We start from the raw sequence: 24,212 nt of genomic DNA, 5'->3' as shown, positions 1-24,212 counted from the left end.
ACAGCAAGGTCTGTCTCCAAAAGAAAGCTCACTTTAATTAGAATCATGGCTATGTACTTATTACATAAACAAGTACATTTCATTGCACCATCTTAAGTAATATTACCATGGAAATGTCTGATAATTAGACAAGTTAGTGCAACATATGAGTAATTATTTAGATCTGTACTTTTTGTAATTTCCACCTTGACCAACTTTAATGAATTCTGTTCTTCGTGTTTCCTAAATACATGTCCTCCGTTTTATTAAGAAAGGTACTCTTAGATGTTCTCTCATATTGAGTACAATTAATTAGCATATGTTTTGAGGTCAGAAAATTCACTTCGTTCTGTCCTTTATAATCATTTCCATTTTACTTTTCAGCTTCCTGAGATGTTTACAATTTTCTCATTTCTAACAGATTTAGGTTTTAGTAACTTCCAAATATTACTAAGGTATTGCATTGATTTAAGGAATTTTAAAGAAAATGCAAAGGTTTTCAAAATAGTTTGGAAAAATTAAAAGTTGTCTAGACTGTTTTAATAAGTGCAGAACATCACCAAACTCTTTACTAGTAGTTCAGGTTGGCTTTTGGGTACAGTATCTTAGTGTTCTGTCATGTTTGTGGATGAAGCTCCATGGTATGCCTTATGCATAGCTTTGCATAGATCATAGAATATCTAAACACTTTCAACCAGGAAATTTAATCAACTGGATGCAAATTTGGGAAATGCATTAACTGTGGGTTCGGGATGAGAGCAGTCACCACATGCTAGTACATTTCCACATCCAACTCTTCAGCTGATTGGACCATTCCAAGCTCATTATGCCTCCTTTTTCTCCTACTGATGCGATGAATAGGAGAAAAAGGAGGCATGTAGATTTTCTATGTTTCTACAAAAATGGAGGGCTATGGGTAAGCCTAGGTAATTTCTAAGGTAAGGACTGTTCAGAACAACTTTGTGGGCCAAAGGGCCTGTATTGTGCTGTAGATTTTCTGTGTTTCTAATATTCACTGCCCAGGGCTGGGGGTCATTTTGTCAAGGTCAGCTTTCTATCACAGCAGCCGACACTTCCAAGGATAAAAGAGATGGTTTGGAGTAAATTAAGGGCCCAACTAATAGTCTTTGCTCAGCTTCTTACCATAAACAAGAACCAATATTCAGTTTTTAATGTAACTGGCAAGGAATAATCAGTCTGAAGTTAAAAAAAAGAGTTTTGCGAGCAATCAGTATTGCTTATTGAGCACAGACCGCTAGCCCACAGAACAGCGGTGGCTGCTCCAGGGATGCAGTGTAAAACAATGTGGTTATGTTAACTGGCCTGCATCAAGAGAGACAATACTGGCTACATTAATTAGCTGACGGAAGCTTGCAGACCAGACTGATACTATCACTTAGCACATCAAATACCTGATCTATCAATATTTGGGAGATTTGTGTGCTCAGAGTCAGCCTTCACAGCATTAATTTTGGGTGTTTGGCATCTCTCCCACCAGGAGCTTTTAAACCATCTGTGTGAAAAGGTATCTGAAAAAATACCACATGGATGTGAAGTCATGCAAGTGGCAAAAACAAACAGTATAAATGTTCAAGGGCAGTCATGCATGTTAGGAATGGGGAAGAGACGACAAGAGGAATGACAGAAAGATGGGGTAACAAGATTAAAAAACCTCTGCCTTTGATTTCTACGATGGATGACACATTCATTTGCAACTTGTCTTTTTAGCTTACAGGGATTGTTTCCATAATTTGAAAATCCTTTGTGTTTTAGAAATTGTTGGTAATTTGGAGAGAAAGCATTTGTATAAGCTTTAAATATGTTTTAAGAATTTTATCTAAATTCAAATGCATATCATTGAAAGTAAGTAAATTATTAGCTTGTTAACTTTGTTAGCTGGAAGTATCTCTACTTTGGTAGGGAGGGGGAACCCAACATTGAAAGAACGGGTACTGGCAGTATTGAGGATAAACAGTGGAAGTGATCTAGTCTTTAAAGAGTAGTTGGCTACAGTATAACCTCCCTTTAGTGAGGGTACCCATATCAGACAGGGCTTAAGATCTCTATTTCAATCCTGAGCTTCATGGGCAGAAAATCCAATACTGTACCATTATATTGATAGCAACTAATTCATCAAAATATGACCTTCCACAATCCATAGTCTCCTTATCCCCTTTTCTTCATCTAATTTCTTCCTCCTTCTTCCACCTTCCTGTCTTAATTTCAATGTATTCATGAGACACTTTATCATCAAGATGTAAGTAATCAGTCAGCTGCCCTGCCCTTCCATTTAATGGTAGATTCCCAATCTATCTAATGCCAGATATAAACCTGCATTTCTCATCACATCTCCAGCATCTCTGAGCTCAAATTACACATTAAGAAACACAAGCAAAGATTTTCTGCTGATCATTTTGGCTCATATTTGAAGATGATAATTATTTTAAAATGTTCCAATTTCTTGCCAGAGGTGTTACAGGATGAACAATGTACAGGATTGGGAAGTCTATCATTAAAAAACATGTTTTAAAAAATCCTGCCCATTAACTGGTGGTTTCCTCACACATTTCACAATGGTTGGGGGATAGGACTTAAGTTTGTGATTTCCGGTTAGGTAATGAAATTTAATGAAATCTCTGAAGTGCAGCATTCACAATGTTATCTCTGACGTTACATCTTATCTCACTGCCTCTTGCTCCCCCTCCTTGATTGAATTCTTTTATCTCTGCCTCTTCTGCAACTAATGGAATAGCATCAAGTTGATGGAGAATGCAGCTAATTTATTGAAGTAAAATACATGATTCATTGTCCTTTTCAGCATACATTAAAGATTGAGATTTGGGGCACGTAATAGGAAGAAGCGTCTTGGAGTTCTTTTGCATCACACATTTGAATGTATAGCTTCTAAGTTAATTTAAAGCACAATGACAGTTTTACATTTAATCTGCTCTGGCAATCTGCTCATGCCTCACTACTAGATTTGCTCTTCCTTCAACTATATTTCTTCGAAGATATCTAAGGTTTTTTTTGCCTCTCTCGATAAATAATCAAATAAGATTTTAATTAATGAATATCTGCCTTGTAGAACCAAAATAAAGGTATGCATTTTGACATCAGGATAACTATTTATTCTTCTGACATTTCGTAAGGATAACTAAATAATTGTGATAATTTGATAATTGAATACTGATAATTTAATTAACTCTAATACCTACACTTGCATTGCAGCGCTAATATAAAACAAGAAAATCTACAAATGCTGGAAATCCAAGCAACACCCACAAAATGCTGAAGGAATTAAACAGGCCAGGCAGCATCTATGGATAAGAGTACATTCAACATTTTAGGCTGAGACCCTTCTGTTGTTGCAGGAATGAAGTCACTGGAGGAAAGTACTGTTAGATATGAAGCAGCTTCTTTATTGAACAAAATAAGGTACAGCAGGCATCCTATGGAGATGCTTTCGGTCAAAAGGTCTCCGCAGCCCAACGTGGGGCTCAATATTTTATGTGCCAAACATCAAAGGATAATTCCATATTTACAATGTAAGACAATGCTTTCTTTGAAAATACATAAATCTTCACACGTCCTGATTCGCGTCCACATCACAGACATCCAAATAAATTGTAATCAGCATTGTCTGGTCTGGGATTAATGGCTTTTAGGAACCTAGTATTCAGAGCTGCACTCCGAATTAAATGCACAATACATTTTCAGATGAGAAGGTAGGTAGCCAAATTCAATTGCTAAATGTAAATGTGCTAAACATAAAAAGAGCTCTAACACCTTCCTCAGGTCCCAGTGAAAGGTCTCTGCCCGAAACATGGACTGTACTCTTTTCCATAGATGCTGCCTGGCCTGCTGAGTTCCTCCAGCATTCTGTGTGTGTTGCTAATAGAACTAGATATTTGATTCACATCCAGTTAACACTTGCGAGAAATTAGCTCAAAAAATAGTGGTAATTGAGAGATGCTGAGAAATTGCAAAACATCATTATTGTGGTCTAAAGTGTGGTCTAAAAACAAAATCTGCTTGCTGTCCTCCAGCTCTGGTGCTGGCCTCAGGAAATCAGGCACTGATTTTTGTCAAAGTTCGAGGGAGTGGGAAGATGAGTAAAAGGAAGACTGAAAATACTCCTTGAGCTAAAAATAAGGAGAGATTGGGCCTGCATTCAGGAGGGAACGGGAGCAGAGAGATCTGATATGAAGAAGAGGAGATGAGGAGCTGGGCTGACATTTAGGCAGAAGTATTGAGAACTTTGGATTAACACGTACAAAAAGGAAATCAAGAGCGGAAGCTGCTGGTCACCTTGGGGTGGCAGGGTGAGGCAGCAGCAGTGTGGGGGGGCAAGGGAGTGGGTCTGGGAATATAACAGTATCACAGGTGAAGATAATAACCATAGGACCATAAGACAAAAGAGCAGAATTAGGCCATGGCTTGTTGAGACCACTCTGTCATTTCATCATGGCTGATTTACTATCCCATTCAACCCCATTCTCCTGCCTGCTCCCCATAATCTTCTTGCCCCAACTAACCAAAGACCTATCAATCTCTGTGTGAAGGCATATTTTGGAGTAATGGAATGTAGTAAATATTAATTTCATTAGCAACCGGAATGTTGATTGTAGATTGAATTTAAAATGCTGCTCAGAACAATGATCTTCCTGAAGCTACAGATTGGAGTTGATTTAAAACCAGGAAACACTCCACTGACCTGTGGTGTCTGCATGAAAGCAGGTTAGATATAACAGTGATTAACATTTATTTTGGCTGTCTGGAGAGTTGGTCTGAAGGTCTAGGTGATTGAAAATTATATGTAATTGTGGATACATTGTAACTATAGAATTGTCCTGCCATTACCTTTGTTCTTTAGCATATAAAAATGTCATGTAACTTTGGGTAAGGAACCTCTTCTTCCAAGCGTCTCCAGTATGATGCCTGCTTGTTTTGCTGAATAAAGACTTCGATATCCACCAGCTTCAGTGTCTCTCTAGTGACTTCATTCACAGTCACAACACTCTGCTTTAAATATACTCAATGATTTGGCCTCCACGGATTTAAATGTCTGGAATGATTTCAGCTCAGAGTCTTCTAACTAACCATTAGGGATGGTAGTGTAGATGAAGATGCACATAAGTAATTGGGAAGGATGTCCAAATTTAATTGTCAGTGAGACCAAAGAGCTGATTGTGGATTGCAGAAAGGTATGACAAGGGAACATAAACCAATCTCATAGAGGGATCAGAAGTGGAGAGGATTAGCAATTTCAAGTTCCTGGGTGTCACTATCTCTGAGGATTTAACCTGGTCCTAACATATTAATGTAGCTATAAAGAAGGCAAGGCAGTGGCTCTACTTCATTAGGAGATTGAGGAGATTTGGTTTGTCACCTAAAACACTCAAAAACCTCTACAGGTGTACCATGGAGAGCATTCTGACTGTCATGGTCCAATCCGTGAAATCCGTATTCCGGTTCATGGTCTGGTCCATCAACGCTTGCCCCAGGTTTTCCTGTCTACCCTGTTTCTGTTCTTGTTGAGCTCTAATTGAGCCAGCTGATGCTCGTTGGGTCTGGCTGCATAAATACCTTCAGAGACCAGGGCGTGGCTGCTGGATTGTTCTTGTCCTTACTCCTTGTATCCCTTCCTCTGCCTTCTGTTTCCTCGCCTGAAGCCCTGCCTTGTCTTGCCAGTAACTCTCACCTCGCCTGAAGTTCTCGTCTCGCCTTGCTTTGCCAGAAGCCTTGCCTTGTCTTGCCAGTAACTCTCGCCTCACCTGAAGTTCTTGTCTCACCTTGCATTGCCTGAAGCCTTGCCTTATCTTACTGGTAACTCTCGCCTCGTCTCGCCTGCAGTCTTGTCCTGGAGCCACCCTGTACCTAGCTCCCTTCCTGTCCCTTGCCTCCGCCCAGGTAAGCCAGGCCGTCTTGCTGTTACCTGCAGTTGGTTCTGTCCTTTCCTGTCCCTTGCCTCCGTTGGGTAAGCCAGGCCGTCTTGCCGTTACCTGTGGTTGGTTCTGTCCCTTCCCGTGGGTGACTTCAATCTACATGTAGACTGGGTGAACCAAATTGGTAAAGGTGCTGAGGAAGAGGATTTCTTGGAATGTATGCGGGATGGTTTTTTGAACCAACATGTCAAGGAACCAACTAGAGAGCAGGCTATTCTGGACTGGGTTTTGAGCAATGAGGAAGGGTTAATTAACGATCTTGTCGTGAGAGGCCCCTTGGGTAAGAGTGACCATAATATGGTGGAATTCTTCATTAATATGGAGAGTGACATAGTTAATTCAGAAACAAAGGTTCTGAACTTAAAGAGGGGTAACTTTGAAGGTATGAGACGTGAATTAGCTAAGATAGACTGGCAAATGACACTTAAAGGATTGACGGTGGATATGCAATGGCAAGCATTTAAAGGTTGCATGGATGAACTACAACAATTGTTCATCCCAGTTTGGCAAAAGAATAAATCAAGGAAGGTAGTGCACCCATGGTTGACAAGAGAAATTAGGGATAGTATCAATTCCAAAGAAGTAGCATACAAATTAGCCAGAGAAAGTGGCTCACCTGAGGACTGGGAGAAATTCAGAGTTCAGCAGAGGAGGACAAAGGGCTTAATTAGGAAGGGGAAAAAAGATTATGAGAGAAAACTGGCCGGGAACATAAAAACGGACTGTAAAAGCTTTTATAGATATGTAAAAAGGAAAAGACTGGTAAAGACAAATGTAGGTCCCCTGCAGACAGAAACAGGTGAATTAATTATGGGGAGCAAGGACATGGCAGACCAATTGAATAATTACTTTGGTTCTGTCTTCACTAAGGAGGACATAAATAATCTTCCAGAAATAGTAAGGGACAGAGGGTCCAGTGAGATGGAGGAACTGAGTGAAATACATGTTAGTAGGGAAGTGGTGTTAGGTAAATTGAAGGGATTGAAGGCAGATAAATCCCCAGGGCCAGATGGTCTGCATCCTAGAGTGCTTAAGGAAGTAGCCCAAGAAATAGTGGATGCATTAGTGATAATTTTTCAAAACTCGTTAGATTCTGGACTAGTTCCTGAGGATTGGAGGGTGGCTAATGTAACCCCACTTTTTAAAAAAGGAGGGAGAGAGAAACCGGGGAATTATAGACCGGTTAGCCTAACGTCGGTGGTGGGGAAACTGCTGGAGTCAGTTATCAAGGATGTGATAACAGCACATTTGGAAAGCGGTGAAATGATCGGATAAAGTCAGCATGGATTTGTGAAATGAAAATCATGTCTGACGAATCTCATAGAATTTTTTGAGGATGTAATTAGTAGAGTGGATAGGGGAGAACCAGTGGATGTGGTATATTTGGATTTTCAAAAGGCTTTTGACAAGGTCCCACACAGGAGATTAGTGTGCAAACTTAAAGCACACGGTATTGAGGGTAAGGTATTGGTGTGGGTGGAGAATTGGTTAGCAGACAGGAAGCAAAGAGTGGGAATAAACGGGACCTTTTCAGAATGGCAGGCAGTGACTAGTGGGGTACCGCAAGGCTCAGTGCTGGGACCCCAGTTGTTTACTATATATATTAATGACTTGGATGAGGGAATTAAATGCAGCATCTCCAAGTTTGCGGATGACACGAAGCTGGGTGGCAGTGTTAGCAGTGAGGAGGATGCTAAGAGGATGCAGGGTGACTTGGATAGGTTGGGTGAGTGGGCAAACTCATGGCAGATACAATTTAATGTGGATAAATGTGAAGTTATCCACTTTGGTGGCAAAAATAGGAAAACAGATTATTATCTGAATGGTGGCCGATTAGGAAAAGGGGAGGTGCAACGAGACCTGGGTGTCATTATACACCAGTCATTGAAAGTGGGCATGCAGGTACAGCAGGTGGTGAAAAAGGCGAATGGTATGCTGGCATTTATAGCGAGAGGATTCGAGTACAGGAGCAGGGAGGTACTACTGCAGTTGTACAAGGCCTTGGTGAGACCACACCTGGAGTATTGTGTGCAGTTTTGGTCCCCTAATCTGAGGAAAGACATTTTTGCCATAGAGGGAGTACAAAGAAGGTTCACCAGATTGATTCCTGGGATGGCAGGACTTTCATATGAAGAAAGACTGGATGAACTGGGCTTGTACTCGTTGGAATTTAGAAGATTGAGGGGGGATCTGATTGAAACGTATAAGATCCTAAAGGGATTGGACAGGCTAGATGCAGGAAGATTGTTCCCAATGTTGGGGAAGTCCAGAACGAGGGGTCACAGTTTGAGGATAGAGGGGAAGCCTTTTAGGACCGAGATTAGGAAAAACTTCTTCACACAGAGAGTGGTGAATCTGTGGAATTCTCTGCCACAGGAAACTGTTGAGGCCAGTTCATTGGCTATGTTTAAGAGGGAGTTAGATATGGCCCTTGTGGCTACAGGGGTCAGGGGGTATGGAAGGAAGGCTGGGGCGGGGTTCTGAGTTGGATGATCAGCCATGATCGTAATAAATGGCGGTGCAGGCTCGAAGGGCCGAATGGCCTACTCCTGCACCTATTTTCTATGTTTCTATGTTTCCTGTCCCATGCCTCCATCGGGTGGTGATCCACCTCCTGCCCAAGAGTACCGCGCCCTGGCCAGGAGTACCACGCCCTGCCCAGGTGAACCGCGCCCTGCCCAGGAGGAGCCTGCCTAGCCGCAAGCCTGAAGACTCCAGCCTCCTGCCTAGCCTCAAGCCTGAAGACTCCAGCCTCCTGCCTAGCCTCAAGCCTTGCCTCGAGTCCCCAGCCTCCTGCCTAGCCTCAAGCCTCACCTCGTCTCTAGCCTCCTGCCTCCTGCCAAGCCTCGCCTCGAGTCTCTAGCCTCCTGCATCCTGCCAAACCTCGCCTCGAGTCTCTAGCCTCCTGCGTCCTGGCAAGCCTCGCCTCGAGTCTCTAGCCTCCTGCCTCCTGCCAAGCCTCGCCTCGAGTCTCTAGCCTCAAGCCTGAAGACCCCAGCCTCCTTCCTCCTGCCAAGCCTCACCTCTAGCCTCAAGACTGAAGACTCCATCCTCCTGCCTCCTGCCAAGCCTCACCTCTAGTCTCTAGCCTCAAGCCTGAAGAATTCAGCCTCCTGCCTCCTGCCAAGCCTCGCCTCTTGCCTAGTTCTGGGGTCCGAGCCAGAGTCGAGACCCAGGTACTGGGTCCTTGTCCAGTCTCTGGTTCGGAGTCCAAGCCCGGGCTCCTAGCTCTTTTGTCCAGTCATGTTCCGGGTTCCCGGTTTTCGTGTCCATGTCCTTGCCCTCAGCCTGTATTCTAGTCCTGTCCCTAGTACTTCAGTGTCTGTGTCTTGCACTTGGGTCCGTTCCCAGCCACCACCATATGACACTGACAGGCTGCATCACGGTGTGGTATGGGGTGGGGTGGGGGGAGAATGTGCTACTGCAGAGGATTGAAAGAAGTACAGACATTTGTTAAATTAATCAGCTCCATCATGAATACTAGCCTCTGCCGTATCCAAGACATCTTCAAGGAGCAGTGCCTCAGAAAGGTGACATCCATTATTAAGGATCCCCGTCACCAAGGACATTCCCTTTTCTCACTGTTATCATCAGGTAGGAGGTACAGAAGCCTGAAGGCACACACTCAGCGATTCAGGAACAGCTGCTGCACTTCGTCATCCGATTTCTAAATGGACATTGAACCCATGAATACCATCTCACTACTTTTCATTATTTCTGTTTTTGCACTACTATTTTTAATTTAACTATTTAATATACATATACGAGGGCTGATTGATAAGTTTGTGGCCTAAGGTAGAAGGAGTCAATTTTTAAAAACCTAGCACATTTATTTTTCAACATAGTCCCCTCCTATATTTACACACTTAGTCCAGTGGTTGTGGAGCATACGGATCTTGGACCTCCAGAAAGTGTCCACAGCAGGGGTGATTGATAAGTTTGCGGCCTAAGTTAGAAGGCGATGAGTTATACAGCCCTCGTCACATGCACATGCAGTTCAACTCTTTGAGTGATTATGCAGAAAGTTTGAAGTTAATAACTCATCAGTTAATAATGCATCAGGGTGATTGATAAGTTTGTGGCCTGGTGTAGAAGGCGATGAGGCTTTTCATTCTAGGACAAGGGAGATCTCTTCCTTTTTTAAGGAAAGGGGCTTCCCTTCCTCCACTATCAACTCTGCTCTTAAACGCATCTCCCCCATTTCACGTACATCTGCTCTCACTCCATCCTCCCACCTCCCCACTACGAATAGGGTTCCCTTGGTCCTCACCTACCACCCCACCAGCCTCCGGGTCCAATATATTATTCTCCGTAACTTCCGCCACCTCCAACGGGAACCCACCACTAAGCAAATCTTTCCCTCCCCCCCTCTCTCTGCATTCTGCAGGGATCGCTCCCTACGCAACTCCCTTGTCCATTCGTCCTCCCCATCCCTCCCCACTGATCTCACTCCTGGCACTTATCCGTGTAAGCGGAACAAGTGCTACACATGCCCTTACACTTCTTCCCTTACCACTATTCAGGGCCCCAAACAGTCCTTCCAGGTGAGGCAACACTTCACCTGTGAGTCGACTGGGGTGATATACTGCGTCCGGTGCTCCCGATGTGGCCTTTTATATATTGGCGAGACCCGATGCAGACTGGGAGACCGCTTTGCTGAACATCTACACTCTGTCCGCCAGAGAAAGCAGGATCTACCAGTGGCCACACATTTTAATTCCACATCCCATTCCCATTCTGACATGTCTATCCACGGCCTCCTCTACTGTAAAGATGAAGCCACACTCAGGTTGGAGGAACAACACCTTATATTCCGTCTGGGTAGCCTCCAACCTGATGGCATGAACATCGACTTCTCTAACTTCCGCTAAGGCCCCACCTCCCCCTCGTACCCCATCTGTTACTTATTTTTATGCACACATTCTTTCTCTCACTCTCTTTTTTCTCCCTCTGTCCCTCTGAATATACCTCTTGCCCATCCTCTGGGTCCCCCCCCCCGTCTTTCTTCCCGGACCTCCTGTCCCATCATCCTCTCGTATCCCTTTTTGCCTATCACCTGTCCAGCTCTTGGCTCCATCCCTCCCCCTCCTGTCTTCTCCTATCATTTTGGATCTCCCCTCCCCCTCCAACTTTCAAATCCCTTACTCACTCTTCCTTCAGTTAGTCCTGACGAAGGGTCTCGCCCTGAAACGTCGACTGCACCTCTTCCTACAGATGCTGCCTGGCCTGTTGCGTTCACCAGCAACTTTGATGTGTGTTGCATTCTTCTATCCATGCTAGTATCTTTTTTGTAATACCATAGTCTCTTACCTTGTTAAGCAGCCTTATGTGCAGCCCCTTTACAAAGCCCTTCTGAAAATACAAATAAACAACATCTTGCCTGTTATTTTCTCAAAGAATTCAAACAGATTTGTCAGACAAGATTTCCCCTTAAGAAAACCATGCTGACTTTGGCCTACTTTTGCCTACTTCATCCAGGTACTCCGACATCTCATCCTTAATAATGGAATCTAATATCTTCCCAACCACTGATCAGGTTAACTGGCCTTTAATTTCCTTTCTTCAGCCTCTCTCTCTTCTTAAATAGTGGTGACATTTACTATTTTCTGGTACTCCAAAAGCATTCCAGCATCTAGTGATTTTTGAAAGATCATTACTAATACTTCTAGAATATCTTCAGCTACTTCTTTCAGAACCCTGGGTTGTAGTCCATTTTGTCCTAATGACTTATGTATCTTCAAACATTTAGCTTCCGAAACACGTTCTCATGAGTAATAGCAACTACACTCACTTCTGCCCGCTTTCATTTTCAAATTTCTGGCATACTGTCTTCCACAGTGAAGACTGACACAAAATAATTATTAAGTTCATCCACCATTTCTTTGTCCCCCATTATGATCTCATTTTCCAGTAGTCCGAATCCACTGTCATCTCTCTTTTACTCTTTATTTACCTGAAAAACATTTAATATTCTCTTAGATATTTTTGGCCAGCTGCCATCATATTTCATCTTTTTTTTCCTCATGTTTTTTCAGTTGCCTTTTGTTAATTTTTAAAAGCTTCCTAATAACTTCCCACTAATTTTCACTATATTATATTCCCTCTGTTTTTATGCTGTTTTTGACTTCCCTTGTCATCCACAGTGCCTCCTCAGGGTAAGAATTCATGGATACCTTAAAACCACATGGTTCTAGTTTTCTTGCTCTCTAGACCAGGCAACAACCTGGTTAAACTCCTCCGCACCCACTCCTAAGCCTCCCAAAGCTTCTTTTAATGCAGTGCCCACAACTGCATACAATAATCCAAATGTGGCTTGACCAAAATTTCACACAGTGGAAACATGAGTTTTGGATTTACCCAACAAAGAACTGTCAAAAAAGTTTAGTTTGTTTTATGCCAAAAAGCTCCAGATGCATTATTCATTGTTTGTGCAGGCACCCTACATGATAGTAATTAATTTCATAAAATGTCATTGTTGTAAGGCTTCTGCTGTGTCTAGTTAATATTTTCTGACTAGGCATTACATTCTTGTAATTACGAATACCCTTTGGATACTGTTGGGGGGGAATGGCCTTTCAGAGGCCAGCAACAGTAACCAGGTTAGTGGCACCATGCTGACTTTGAGGCAAAGAAGGGAAGAATGAAGTCTAGCAGAGTGATAGTGACAGGGAATAGTATGGGAAAGCAGAGGACAGATAGGCATTCCTGTGGCCACAGACAAGCCTCCAGCAGAGTGCGTTGTCTCCCCGATGCCAGGGTTACAGGACATTCTGAAAGGGGAGAGTGGGCAGCCAGAGGTTGAGGACTATATAGGTCTCAATGACATAGACAGGAACAGGAATGAGTTCTTGCATAGGGATTTTAGGGACCTAGGTGGAAAGTTAAAAAGTAGGACCTCCATGGTTGTAATCTCAAGATTACTACCCATGCCACATGCTAGTGACTTGAGAAATAGATACATACAAGGTTCAATACAAGGATAAGGGAATAAGGAGATAGTGCAGGGTGGAGAGCTTTGAATTTAGGGATCATTGGGCTTTATTCTGGGACAGGTGGAACCTGAACAAACAAGAGAGTTTGCACCTGAATGGGAGTGGGATGAATATCTTCACTGGGATGTTTGCTAATGCTACTTGGGAGGGTTTAGACAAGAATGGCAGGGAGATGGGAACCACCACATCAGGGCTACAGGTGATACAGCTGAGGGCATGAAAGATGGAATGAAAAGCAAGACTGAAAGGAAGTACAGCAAGAGCTGACTAATAAACATGGTGGGACTGATGGGCTGTGTTAAGGTGAGTTTTTTTATTAGATGATTTGTTTACAAGTGAGGCAGCGGCTGCGGGGAGGCAAGAGTAGCTAGGGAGCAATAATGGCAGTGATTCAAAAAGCTGACGAGACAGTCATGGATTATGCAGAACGTAAATACAAGGAGTATTCAGGGTTGGATAATCCAGGGAGGGATGACCAGGTCTTCTTAAAAGTGCTGAAGGCAGGCCTGAGCTCAGCCCACCAGGGCGTTTTAGATTTAGGCATAACGGTAGGGTCCACCTACTCTGCAATAGTTTTGTGGGCCAGTGAGATAGACCAAACAAAAGGCAAGAGTAATTGTGAAGTGGGTATAGTGGATGTAGCTGCTGTGATATCCCGGAGAGTTTGTTTTGCTTGCCGGCAGCCAGGGCACCTAGCAAAGGACTGCCGGACCAGGTTTAAGACAGTGAAGGAGTTGATATGCTACAGCTGTGGCCTATCGGGACATGGCTGGAGACAGTGTCCAAAAGGGAGGGGGAAAACCCAGGGAAAGGTCACAGCAGACACCCAGTCACTCACCCCATCAGCAACCAGTCTGACTGTTGATCAGATAGAAGACTTAGTAACGGCGCCTCTTAGGGCAGAAAAAGATGTGGCAGCAGGCTCCACTGCCAGCGCTGGTGACTCGCGGATGTACACAAAGGCATTGTTAGGGGGACAGCAATGCAATACGTTAGTGGACACAGGGGCATCGGTATCGATAACAGACTTCCCTTACCAACAACTGGACAGGCCAGTTATATCAGGGGTGTAGGAGGGAAAACAGTAAAAGCAGAAAGAAGCAAGAAGGAAATACTAGAAATCAGGGGAGTGCAGCTTCCGGTGTATTTCTGGGTATGTCCAAATAATGAGGGCATGATCCTTGGAATAGACATCCTAAGGGAAGCAGGAGCTGTTTTAGATTTGGGAAAGGGAGAAATAATATGAATGAGTCAGGGGCAGCGAACGCATACAACCAACAGAATACACAACCTGGCTAGCATAGTCACAGCTGCCCCGATCACCAGAGACTGCAGCCCGGATGGGGTCTATGGGTTACCTTGTCAGCAGTTCCCAGCAGTGTGGGCTACGCACAAGCAAGATTGTGGTCGAGTAGAAATAAACCCAGTTAAAATAGAGGAGGGTCTGTATGAACGCCCTAATCAGGACCCTATACAAACTGATACACTGACCGCTGTTCGGGGTATAGCGAAGGAACAAACACACCAGGGGATATTCAGAATGACTGCGGCCACTCCAGAACATAAAGTTTTCCCAGTTTCTCTGTGGGCAGACATTGCTGTGAATAAAGCAGCAGGGGAACAAGAGGCAATTGAAATTGCAAGTGTGCAGGAGGAAACGACAGGAGCCAGCTTAGTAAAATTATATGAAGAGGTAGAGGCAGAAGGGAAGGAAAGTGGAGGAGAAAAGGAGCAAAGGAGGGACCAGACGGGTGCTGGACACATGGGGAGGAAAGAGTCGTGGTGGCCCCACCCTGTATCAGACAGATACTACTAAAGTTATATAATCAGGGAAGGCAGAGCATGATCACAACCCTCCGGTAGGACTGGTGGTGGCCAGGGACGGGTGGGGATGTTGAGAAATTCTGCCACCGTTGTATCATTTGTGCCCAGGATATGATTTGTTTACACTTAAATGACTTTGGCCACCAGACTTCTATTTGACAATTTGAAAAAGTACCGTGGATTGAGTCCACAACGATGCGCTTCCTTAGGAAGTGTGAATACTAGATGCTTCTGGCACTGTAGATTGACCAGATGCTGTAGTTTTGAAGACAGTATTATCTATATTTTATAAATATTAATTGTCTTCTATGTTATAATGTAAAATGCCAAATAAATGTATTGTGCATTTAGTTGCATTCCTAAAGGCTGTGGATACCAACCCAGACATGTTGGCGTCGGAAGGGAAGGATGGAGTCAGAAGATGTGATGTTTAGTATGTAACTTCAAAAGGAAGCAGTGTCTATGCATTGTCTATAACTTTTTAAGTAGCGATTGCCTTTGTGTTTAGCATATAAATATCGAGCCCACATTGAGCTAGCAAACCTTCCTACGGAAAGCGTCTCCGTCCGTATGATGCCTGCTGTACCTTGTGTTTGAATAAAGGAGCTGCTTTGTATCTACCAGTGACTCTGCTCTCTCTGGTGATTTCACCCACGCTACGACAGGCTGAAATGTGTTTATTTCTACACTAGAAGCATTCTGGGTAACTTAGAGCCTGGATCAGCACATCAAAATACAATGTCACTGCCATTATGAGGAATTGGTTGCATGATGGACAGGATTGGCAGCTCAGCATTCCAGAGTTTCAGTATTTTAGACCTATAAAAGACATGAAGGGCTACGCTGATAATAGTGGAGAATGTCATGGCAGTACTCAGTGAGGACACATCCAGAGAGGCAATCTGGGTAGAGCTCCAAGGGTAGATACTGATGGGATTACGCTTTATGTCACCGAAAAATGGAAGGACTGATATGCAGACTGATTATGAAAAGATGCAGGAACAGCAGAGTTACTATATTGGGGACTTTAATTCTCCAGTATTGATTGGAAATTCCTAATACAAGGGGCTTAGATAGGAGAGGATTTCATCTTTACATTCAAGGGGGGTTCTTGAAATACTACATGAAGAGTCAAACTATAGAATATATTAGACCTGGCTTTGAAAATTGAGCAAGGTCAGATGCCAGTCCTGATAGTGGATGAACCTTTTTGGAAAAGTGACCACACTCTTTATGTTTCAAGATAGATATGACTAAGGGTAAAGCTGGATCTTGCGGGGGCAAGTTAATGCAGGATGAAACAGGAGCTAAGGGGGCATTGGTTTGGGAGCAGCTGACATGTGCGAGTGGTTGAAAGACCAGCTGATCACAGTTCAGGATCAGCATAATCTGGTAAGGTGTAAGAACAAAAATGGTAAAGTAAGGGAACCTTGGATCACTTGAGAGATCCTAAATTTAGTCAGGAAGGAAAAAGAAGCATATGCAAGGTTTAGGAATCTAAAATCAGACTGGGACTTTGTAAAATATAAAGATAACAGGAAAGTGGTCAAGCAGGTGCTAAGGCCAGAAGGAAAAATGAAATGTCCTTGACAAGCAGGATTGAAGAGAATCCAAGGCATTTTAGTCTTATATTAGCAGAAGAGGATAAGTTAGGAAAGGGTAGGTCTATTGAAGGATAATGGAGGGAATGTATGCTTGGAGTCGGAGGAAGTGACTGAAGTTCTAAATGAGTACTGTGTGTCAGTATTTATGGAGAAGAAGGATTTGGTGGATAGTGAAAGGAGAGGGGGACATGCTAATGTGCTGGGACTCTTTGAGATAAAGAAGGATGCAGTGCTGGGTCTTCTGAAAAGCATTAAGGTAGATTTCTCCCCAGAGCTTGATGATACATATCCCAGAATATTGAAAGAAGCAAGTGAGGAGATTGCTAGGGCTTTGGCAATGATGTATGTGTCCTCACTAGCAATAGACAAGAGCCCAGCAGATTGGAGAATAACTAAAGTTGTGCATTGTTCAAGAAAGAAAAATAAAGATAATCCAGTTAATGATAGGTCAGTTAGCCTCGCGTTGGTGGTAAGGAAGCTATAAGAGGCAATATTGAGGGATAAAATTTATGCACGTTTTGAAAGACATGGCTTGCTTGGGGACAGTTAGAAGACTTTGTATGGGGCAGGTGAAGTTTTTTTGAGAAGGTAACAAAGGAGCATAATATGGTTAAGGCAGTTGGCGTTATCGACATAGACTTCCAGTAAATTATTTGATAAGGTTTATTCAGAAGATAAAGATCATGGGATACAGGATGAATTGCAAGATTGGATTCAGAACTAGCTTGTCCATAGAAGACAGAGAGTAGAGGTGGAAGGCTGTTATTCTGGCTGGAGGTCCATGATCAGTGGTGTCCACAAGCATCAGTCTTGGGATCTCTGTTGTTTGTGATATATTGAATTGAACTGAATTTGAATTGAATTGACTTTATTTCTTACATCCTTCACATACATGAGGAGTAAGAATCTTTACAGTGCGTCTCCATCTAAATATGCAATGTACAATCAGAGTAATTTATAATAATTTATTATTGTAAGGGGTTCTTCTTTCATGCTACTTGCTAAGGCTAATAAAATGGCTTCTCTCTAATGTTAACTGCTGATGTAAGGGGTTCTCTGTAGCAGTATGTTTGGGTTATAATTGGTGATAACGGGACTTGTATTCATTTGCTAACCAATTGGGACAGGTGTCATTCTTCCTTATGTATCTGAAAGCTGTTGTTTGCACGGGATTTGGTCAGAACGCACCATGGGGATGAAGAAGGAAGATGCACACGAAGAGATGCTGTGAGCTGGCTAGCAGAGCGGACCCTGAGTGGGGGCTCGGGACCCGTTGAGTTCGGAGGAAATCGGATGGTGGACCAATGATACTGCGTGAGCTCCAACGAGTTATTTGTGTATGAACTGTCTAATTATTATTCTTGGCGCCTCTTTATTTTATATTTTGGTTCTCTACTAATCCCGTAGTTCAAGTAAGAGTTATAAATTCTTAATTATTTAACCGCATCCTGTGTATGGCTTGTCATTACCGGGTACTGATTTGAAACAGGGGACGCATTGCACAGCATTCACCTAAACGAGAGTTCTAAGGTTTGGCCGGGCAGGGGGTTATCACCCCGAGATCGTGTCACTAGGCAAAGAGTGTGTTACATAATAAATAGAACAGTCAATGTAACATAGAATACACTCAAATGAGCGTGAGTTAATCAGTCTGATGGCCTGGTGGAAGAAGCTGTCCCGGAGCCTGTTGGTCCTGACTTTTATGCTGCGATACCGTTTCCCGGATAGTAGCAGCTGGAATAGATTGTGGTTGGGGTGACCTGGGTCCCCAATGATCCTACCGGCCCTTTTTACACACCTGTCCTTGTAAATGTCCTAAATCCTGGGAAGTTCACAAATACAGATGTGCTGGGCTGTCCGCACCACTCTCTTCAGAGTCCTGCGATTAAGGGAGATACAGTTCCCATGCCAGGCAGTGATGCAGCCAGTCAGGATGCTCTCAGTTGTGCCCCTGTAGAAAGTTCTTGGGATTTGGGGGCCCAAACAAAACTTCCTCAACCGTCTGAGGTGAAAGAGTTGCTGTTGTGCTTTTTTCACCACACAGCTGGTGTGTACAGACCACGTGAGGTCCTTGGTGATGTGGATGCTGAGGAACTAAAGCTGTTTACCCTCTCGACCCCAGATCCATTGATGTCAATCGAGGTTAGTTTGTCTCCATTCCTCCTGTAATCCACAACCAGCTACTTTGTTTTTGCAACATTCAAGGAGAGGTTCTTTTCTTGACACCTCTGTGTCAAAGAGATGATTTCTTCCCTGTAGGCCACCTTGTTATTGTTTGAGATAAGAACAATCAATGTAGTGTCATTAACAAATTTAATTAACAGGTGAGAGCTGTGAAAGGCGACACAGTCATGGGTCTACAGTGAGTAAAAGAGGGGACTTAGTACACAGCCCTGAGGGGCTCCTGTATTGAGAGTCAGATGGGTGGAGTTGAGGGAGACCACTCTTACCACCTGCTGCCGATCCGACAGAAAGTTCAGGATCTAGCTGCACAAGGCAAAGTCAAGGCTGAGGTCTCTGAGTTTCTTGTCGAACCTGGATATATCAATGATCTGGAAGAAAATGTAGATAGGATGAAATAGTACGTTTGTAGATGGTACCAAAATTGGTGGAGTTGTAGACAGTATAAACGACTATCAGAGAATTCATTGGGATGTCAATTCATTACAGATATGGGCAGAGAAATGGTAGATGAAGTTTAATCCAGACAGGTCAGAGATATTGCTCTTCGGGAGGTCGAATGAGAGGAGAAAGTACAAGGGGTGATTGATAAGTTCATGGCCTACAGTAGAAGGAGTAAATTTTAGAAAACCTAGGCACATTTATTTTTCCTACATTTACACACTTAGTCCAGCAGTCGTGGAGCATACGGATCCCTAATTTGTAGAAGTCGGTCTCTTGGACCTCCAGAAGTGGTCCACAACAAGGGTGATTGATAAGTTTGTGGCCTAAGGCAGCGGTCCCCAACCCCCGGGCCGCAGAGGATGTGCTACCGGGCCGTGAGGAAATGATATGATTTGGCGATAGGAGTCAGATGCACCTTTCCTCACTCCCTATCACGCCCACTGTTTGGCCATTACGCATGTGAGGTCATTACCCGCGCGTCATCCATTTCAGCGCGGGAAAAAGATCAACTCCTTGACCTTGCAAATGACGGCGGGCTGAAAAGCATGTTTGACATAACATCTCTGCCGGCATTATGGATCAAAGTCAAGGCTGAATATCCTGAGATAGCCAGGAAAGCACTGAAAACGTTGTTTCCATTTCCAACATATCTCTGCAATGAATGCAACGAAAACTAAATTGCGGAATAGACTGGACATAAGGAACCCCCTTTGAGTATCGCTGTCTCACGTCACCCCTCGATGGAACCATGTTGTTTCAGGAAAACAAGCCCAGGGCTCCCACTGATTCAGCGATATTGGTGTGTTGCAATGATTTAATATGTTCACGCGGGGAAAATATGTGCTGCGTGTTTAATATCCAAAGGATACTTAAAATGTTATGATGCTATTGACTTATATAACTATATAACAATTACAGCATGAAAACAGGCCATCTCTGCCCTTCTAGTCCGTGCTGAACGCTACTCTCACCTAGTCCCAACGACGTGCACTCAGCCCATAACCCTCCATTCCTTTCCTGTCCATATACCTATCCAATTTTTCTTTAAATGATATTATCGAACCTGTCTCTACCACTTCTACTGGAAGTTCATTCAACATTTACTTCAAGCTCCCCTGTCCTCCCCGATAATTGACTTCTCACTATATTCATGCGAGGAAAATATGCGCAGTGTGTTGAATATTAAATTCGTTAGATAAACCCTTTTAGAAACGAAATTGAGTGTATTAGCTAATTATCTATATTCCGGTCGTGATTAACAACCCCCCCCCCGAACAGAATGGCCAAAAACGATTTGTAGAAAATAATGGTATACGCATGCACAAGTTACGCATGCGCACTGGTGCCCGCGCAAAGCTTCATGGTCATTGTAGTCTTTATCGGGGTAAACCCAGCGTATTTGACTGCTACTCTTGTCCGCTGGCAACCGCCACGCACCCCCCGCCCCCCGCTCGGCCGGTCCGCAAGAATATAGTCAATATGAAACCGGTCCGCAGTGCGAAAAAGGTTGGGTATCCCTGGCCTAAGGTAAGAAGAGATATTAACTTCAAACTTTCTGCATTTTCACTCAAAGAGCTGAACTGCATGTGCATGTAATGAGAACTGTATAACTCATCTTCTTCTACCCTAGGCCATGAACTTATCAATCACCCCTGCTGCAGACCACCTAGAGGTCCAAGACACTCTCATTACACTCCTTCCTAGAGTGTTGGAGGCTGACTGAAGACCTGATCAAGGTTTGTTAGAATTATGAGAAGCAGAGCTAGTGTAGACAGTCAGAATCCTTTCCATAGGGTAGGAATGTCAAACAACAGAGAACTTGCTTTTATGGTTAAAGGGAGAAAAATTAGAGGAAAAATGAGGGGAAAGATTTTTATACAGGGAACGAGTGTAGGTACCTGGAATAGGTTACCGAGGGTGGTCATGGAAGCTGGCACTTTGGTTAAGTTTAAGAGGTTTTTAGATAGTTGCATGAATATGAAGTGTTTGAAGTGATGAAGGAGGGAGACATTTAGTTTAAAATGGTATCAAAATCAGCACAATATTATGGGCCAAATGGCCTGTCCGGTGCTGTACCATTCTATGTTTTATGTTCTTATATGGAATCAAATAGTTAAACAATTTCTTAATAACTGCACCACGCTGAACTTCAGTAAAAACTCTCAACTGCCTTAATACCACGGTAATAGTGAGCTTTATTATTGCAAAATGTGCTTGAAGGAATGATTAAATGAATATGCACATAATTGGTGCTCAGCCAGCACTCACCAAACCAAAAACAAACAAAAATGCAAAACTTATGCATTAATGTGCACTAAAACAGATTGCATCTTGAAAAGCTTTAAGTCTGAGAGGAAAAATGAATAAATGTTTCAAATAGCTAATACAAATCATGGTACATTGATCAACTGGAAATTCACCTCACTAAACTCTTACCAGATTGATTCTGAGCCAACTGAATGGACATAACATGGATGCCAGTGATTTGAATAATATATCACCAGGTAGGTTTTAAAAATATATGCCTTTGTGCAAATAATGAAAAAAATATAAATTGTGTCAGTATTACTTTAGTTACCATAACTGATAAGTAGATTCATATCTACAAATGTTTGCATTAAGTTCCTGGCTGTCATTGTGGAAAAATTTAAATGGGACTAAATCCACTTGTTTGGTGGAGAAAAGCTGAGTTTCTGTCAACATGTGTCTGATCTGTGAGAAGACTTGGCTTGTTGTTAGATTTAATCTAATCCTTATGTTTGACAACAAACCAAGGTCCTGAAGTCAAGATTATTCCCGATATGAGTTTTGAATATCATTGTAAGATATATCATGTAAATAGCTGTCAGATCCATATCATCTGTGAGATCCAGTAAACCTTTTGTTAAATTAGAGTGCAAACATCTACTCCGCATTGGAAAACATGCTTTTTTCCTGTGGACAACACCTTGTAAGTAAACTGATGAGAAAATAAATTATCAACATCTTTATCTTGAAATTTTGCATATTGCTGTTAGTATATATGAATTTATGCTGTTTAATAACTATTATAATATAATGTCTGTCTATTGATTGAATATTGATGGGTTTCTTCATTATGAATTTAGTGAGAGTGAAGCTTTATTTTCATTCACACATATTAAGAGAAATTGCTTCTATGCCAAATAGATTTAAATTGCCCATCATTTAAATATAGGCAGGTTAAAGGCAGTTTGAAATTCTTATACACTAGCATACCCATATGAGGCATTCAGCCAATCCACAACAGTTCTCTATAGCAGGAAACAGTTGTACTCATAAACATCCAACTTCTATAGGAATATGATCAATGTGATATGATATAACCCCACAGCTTTTTGCCATTCATTAAAATGATGGATCATCTATGATCAAAATCCATTTGCTGACATTTACCACACATCTTTTATCAAATATCTAACATTATCAGATACTAAATTAACAATTTACCTGACAGAAAACTGAATCTGCAAGAAAGTTGTTCCAAATTTCCTCAAACCCTTCATCATTGAGTCGTATTGATAGTAGAATTTAATACCTGGAAAGATCACGATCCCTTGTCTTAGATTTCAAAACCAGTCAAAATAGTTTGACTGGTTTTTGGTTCTATCTAACCAACTAATGACCTTAGTAACTATAGCATGGCTTACCACATGCATTCTACGCTTACATATGGAAGCTTCTGAGTTGTGACAGTGTAATTATTTGTTATTTAATAATTAGTTGGCTATTTTTAGTGTGGCAAAACAGTTTGCAAATAATCGAGGCCCTGAACAATGGTCCTAACTCTTTGACTGAGCAAATGTCAGGACACCCAATGGTGAGGCAATGGCCTACAGTTTGGAAGAATGGTCCAGATAATTTCCAACTCCAAAGTACGTCTGTCTTTTTTGGTGAAGTGCAATCACCTCAACACCACGTGCCAAACATAAGTGGCACAACATCCCACCACCAGTCAGAAACATTTGCCAGCAGTAACCACCCTTCCACACAAGGGAATTTTTTTCCCAAGCAGCCCCACTACTTGAAGCAAAGTTAAAAGCTGGATGGTGGTAAAATTCTCATTACTCATGCAAATTTAAGAATAACTTCTTTTTGTGATTACGTGCTTTGGGTTTGTAGTTGTAACACACATGTCATGTCATATATACTGTATTAGGTTGCAAACTCAAACAAAATTGGCATTGGTCTTCCGTGCAACATCTATTCAAGGTAAACCACAATTCACTGAAGGGATCAGTACCAGTGGAGAGAAGTAAACAGCCAATGCTTCGGGCTGAGACCTTCATCTGGACTGAGCAAGAGGAGAGGGAAAGGGATGAGATAACTAGAGCCAACAACAGTAAGTGGATATAGTGATAGGCAGGCCCCACAGCATAACTTCCCTCTCCCTACCTGGCCTGCTCAGCGTTAACCTCTTAACTCTCACAGTGCAAATGATGGGTATCAGCCCAAAACATTAATTGTACATTTCCCTCTATTATGCTGACTGGCCTGTTGACTACGTCCAGTGACTGGCTTGCTCCAGGATCCGGCATCTAGAGTTTATAGTATTGAAACATCTAGTCCTATAAGCTTGAACTCCAATTTAAGGCATTTTTTAAAATTCTGACAAATTTCTCTTCCCCTTAATATCTTGAGGAATAGAATGACATCTTTCCTTTACCGTCTAAATTCTAGACAATGGAAGCCTAGTTTATGTGATCTCTTGTAATTTAAGCATTGAAGACAGAGTACTATTCTGGCAAATTTACACTCCGCTCCCTTGGAAGGCAATATCCTGCTAATAGTGTAGTGTCCATAAATGCTCACTTTTTATCAAGAATGGTCCTTCCGGGATTTGTACAGTTTCGGATTATTTCTAATCCCCAAACTCTTGTCTTTTTAATATCACAGCAATTTCCCTATTAGCTGTTTTTGGTTATTTATGTTGGTAACCCTGTGTGCATCATGCTGTAGTTCCCTTGGACTCATATGCTTCTATATTTTCATCACAGGAATGTAGAAATCCATACTAGCCTTCACAAACAATTGAACTTCTTCAAAATCACAACGTCCCTATATATAGACTCTGGTACTACACTAACCACATATGCTTGATGAATTGCTCTCCATTTCCCAGATTTCCCTCTCTCATCTTTCCTACAGAAATGCATTAGTCAAAAGTCACTGAGTTCAAAAGTCAGGAGTTTATGTTGCAACTTCATAAAACACTGGCTAGACCA

General features: G+C 42.5%; 1 protein-coding gene across 1 annotated transcript in view; it reads right to left on the bottom strand.

Annotated features, from left to right (window-relative positions):
* Positions 1-18,722: 18,722 nt before the first annotated feature.
* LOC134349314 (uncharacterized) overlaps positions 18,723-24,212 on the bottom strand; it is a 72,209-nt gene continuing 66,719 nt past the window's right edge. The window contains exon 4 of the transcript XR_010018641.1: positions 18,723-18,896. The gene's annotated coding sequence lies outside the window, so the exon portion shown is untranslated. The remainder of the gene's footprint in view (positions 18,897-24,212) is intronic.

This window comes from Mobula hypostoma, chromosome 7, assembly GCF_963921235.1.
Source record: "Mobula hypostoma chromosome 7, sMobHyp1.1, whole genome shotgun sequence".
Classification (NCBI taxonomy): domain Eukaryota; kingdom Metazoa; phylum Chordata; class Chondrichthyes; order Myliobatiformes; family Myliobatidae; genus Mobula; species Mobula hypostoma.
This window is presented reverse-complemented; position numbering and strand designations above follow the sequence as displayed.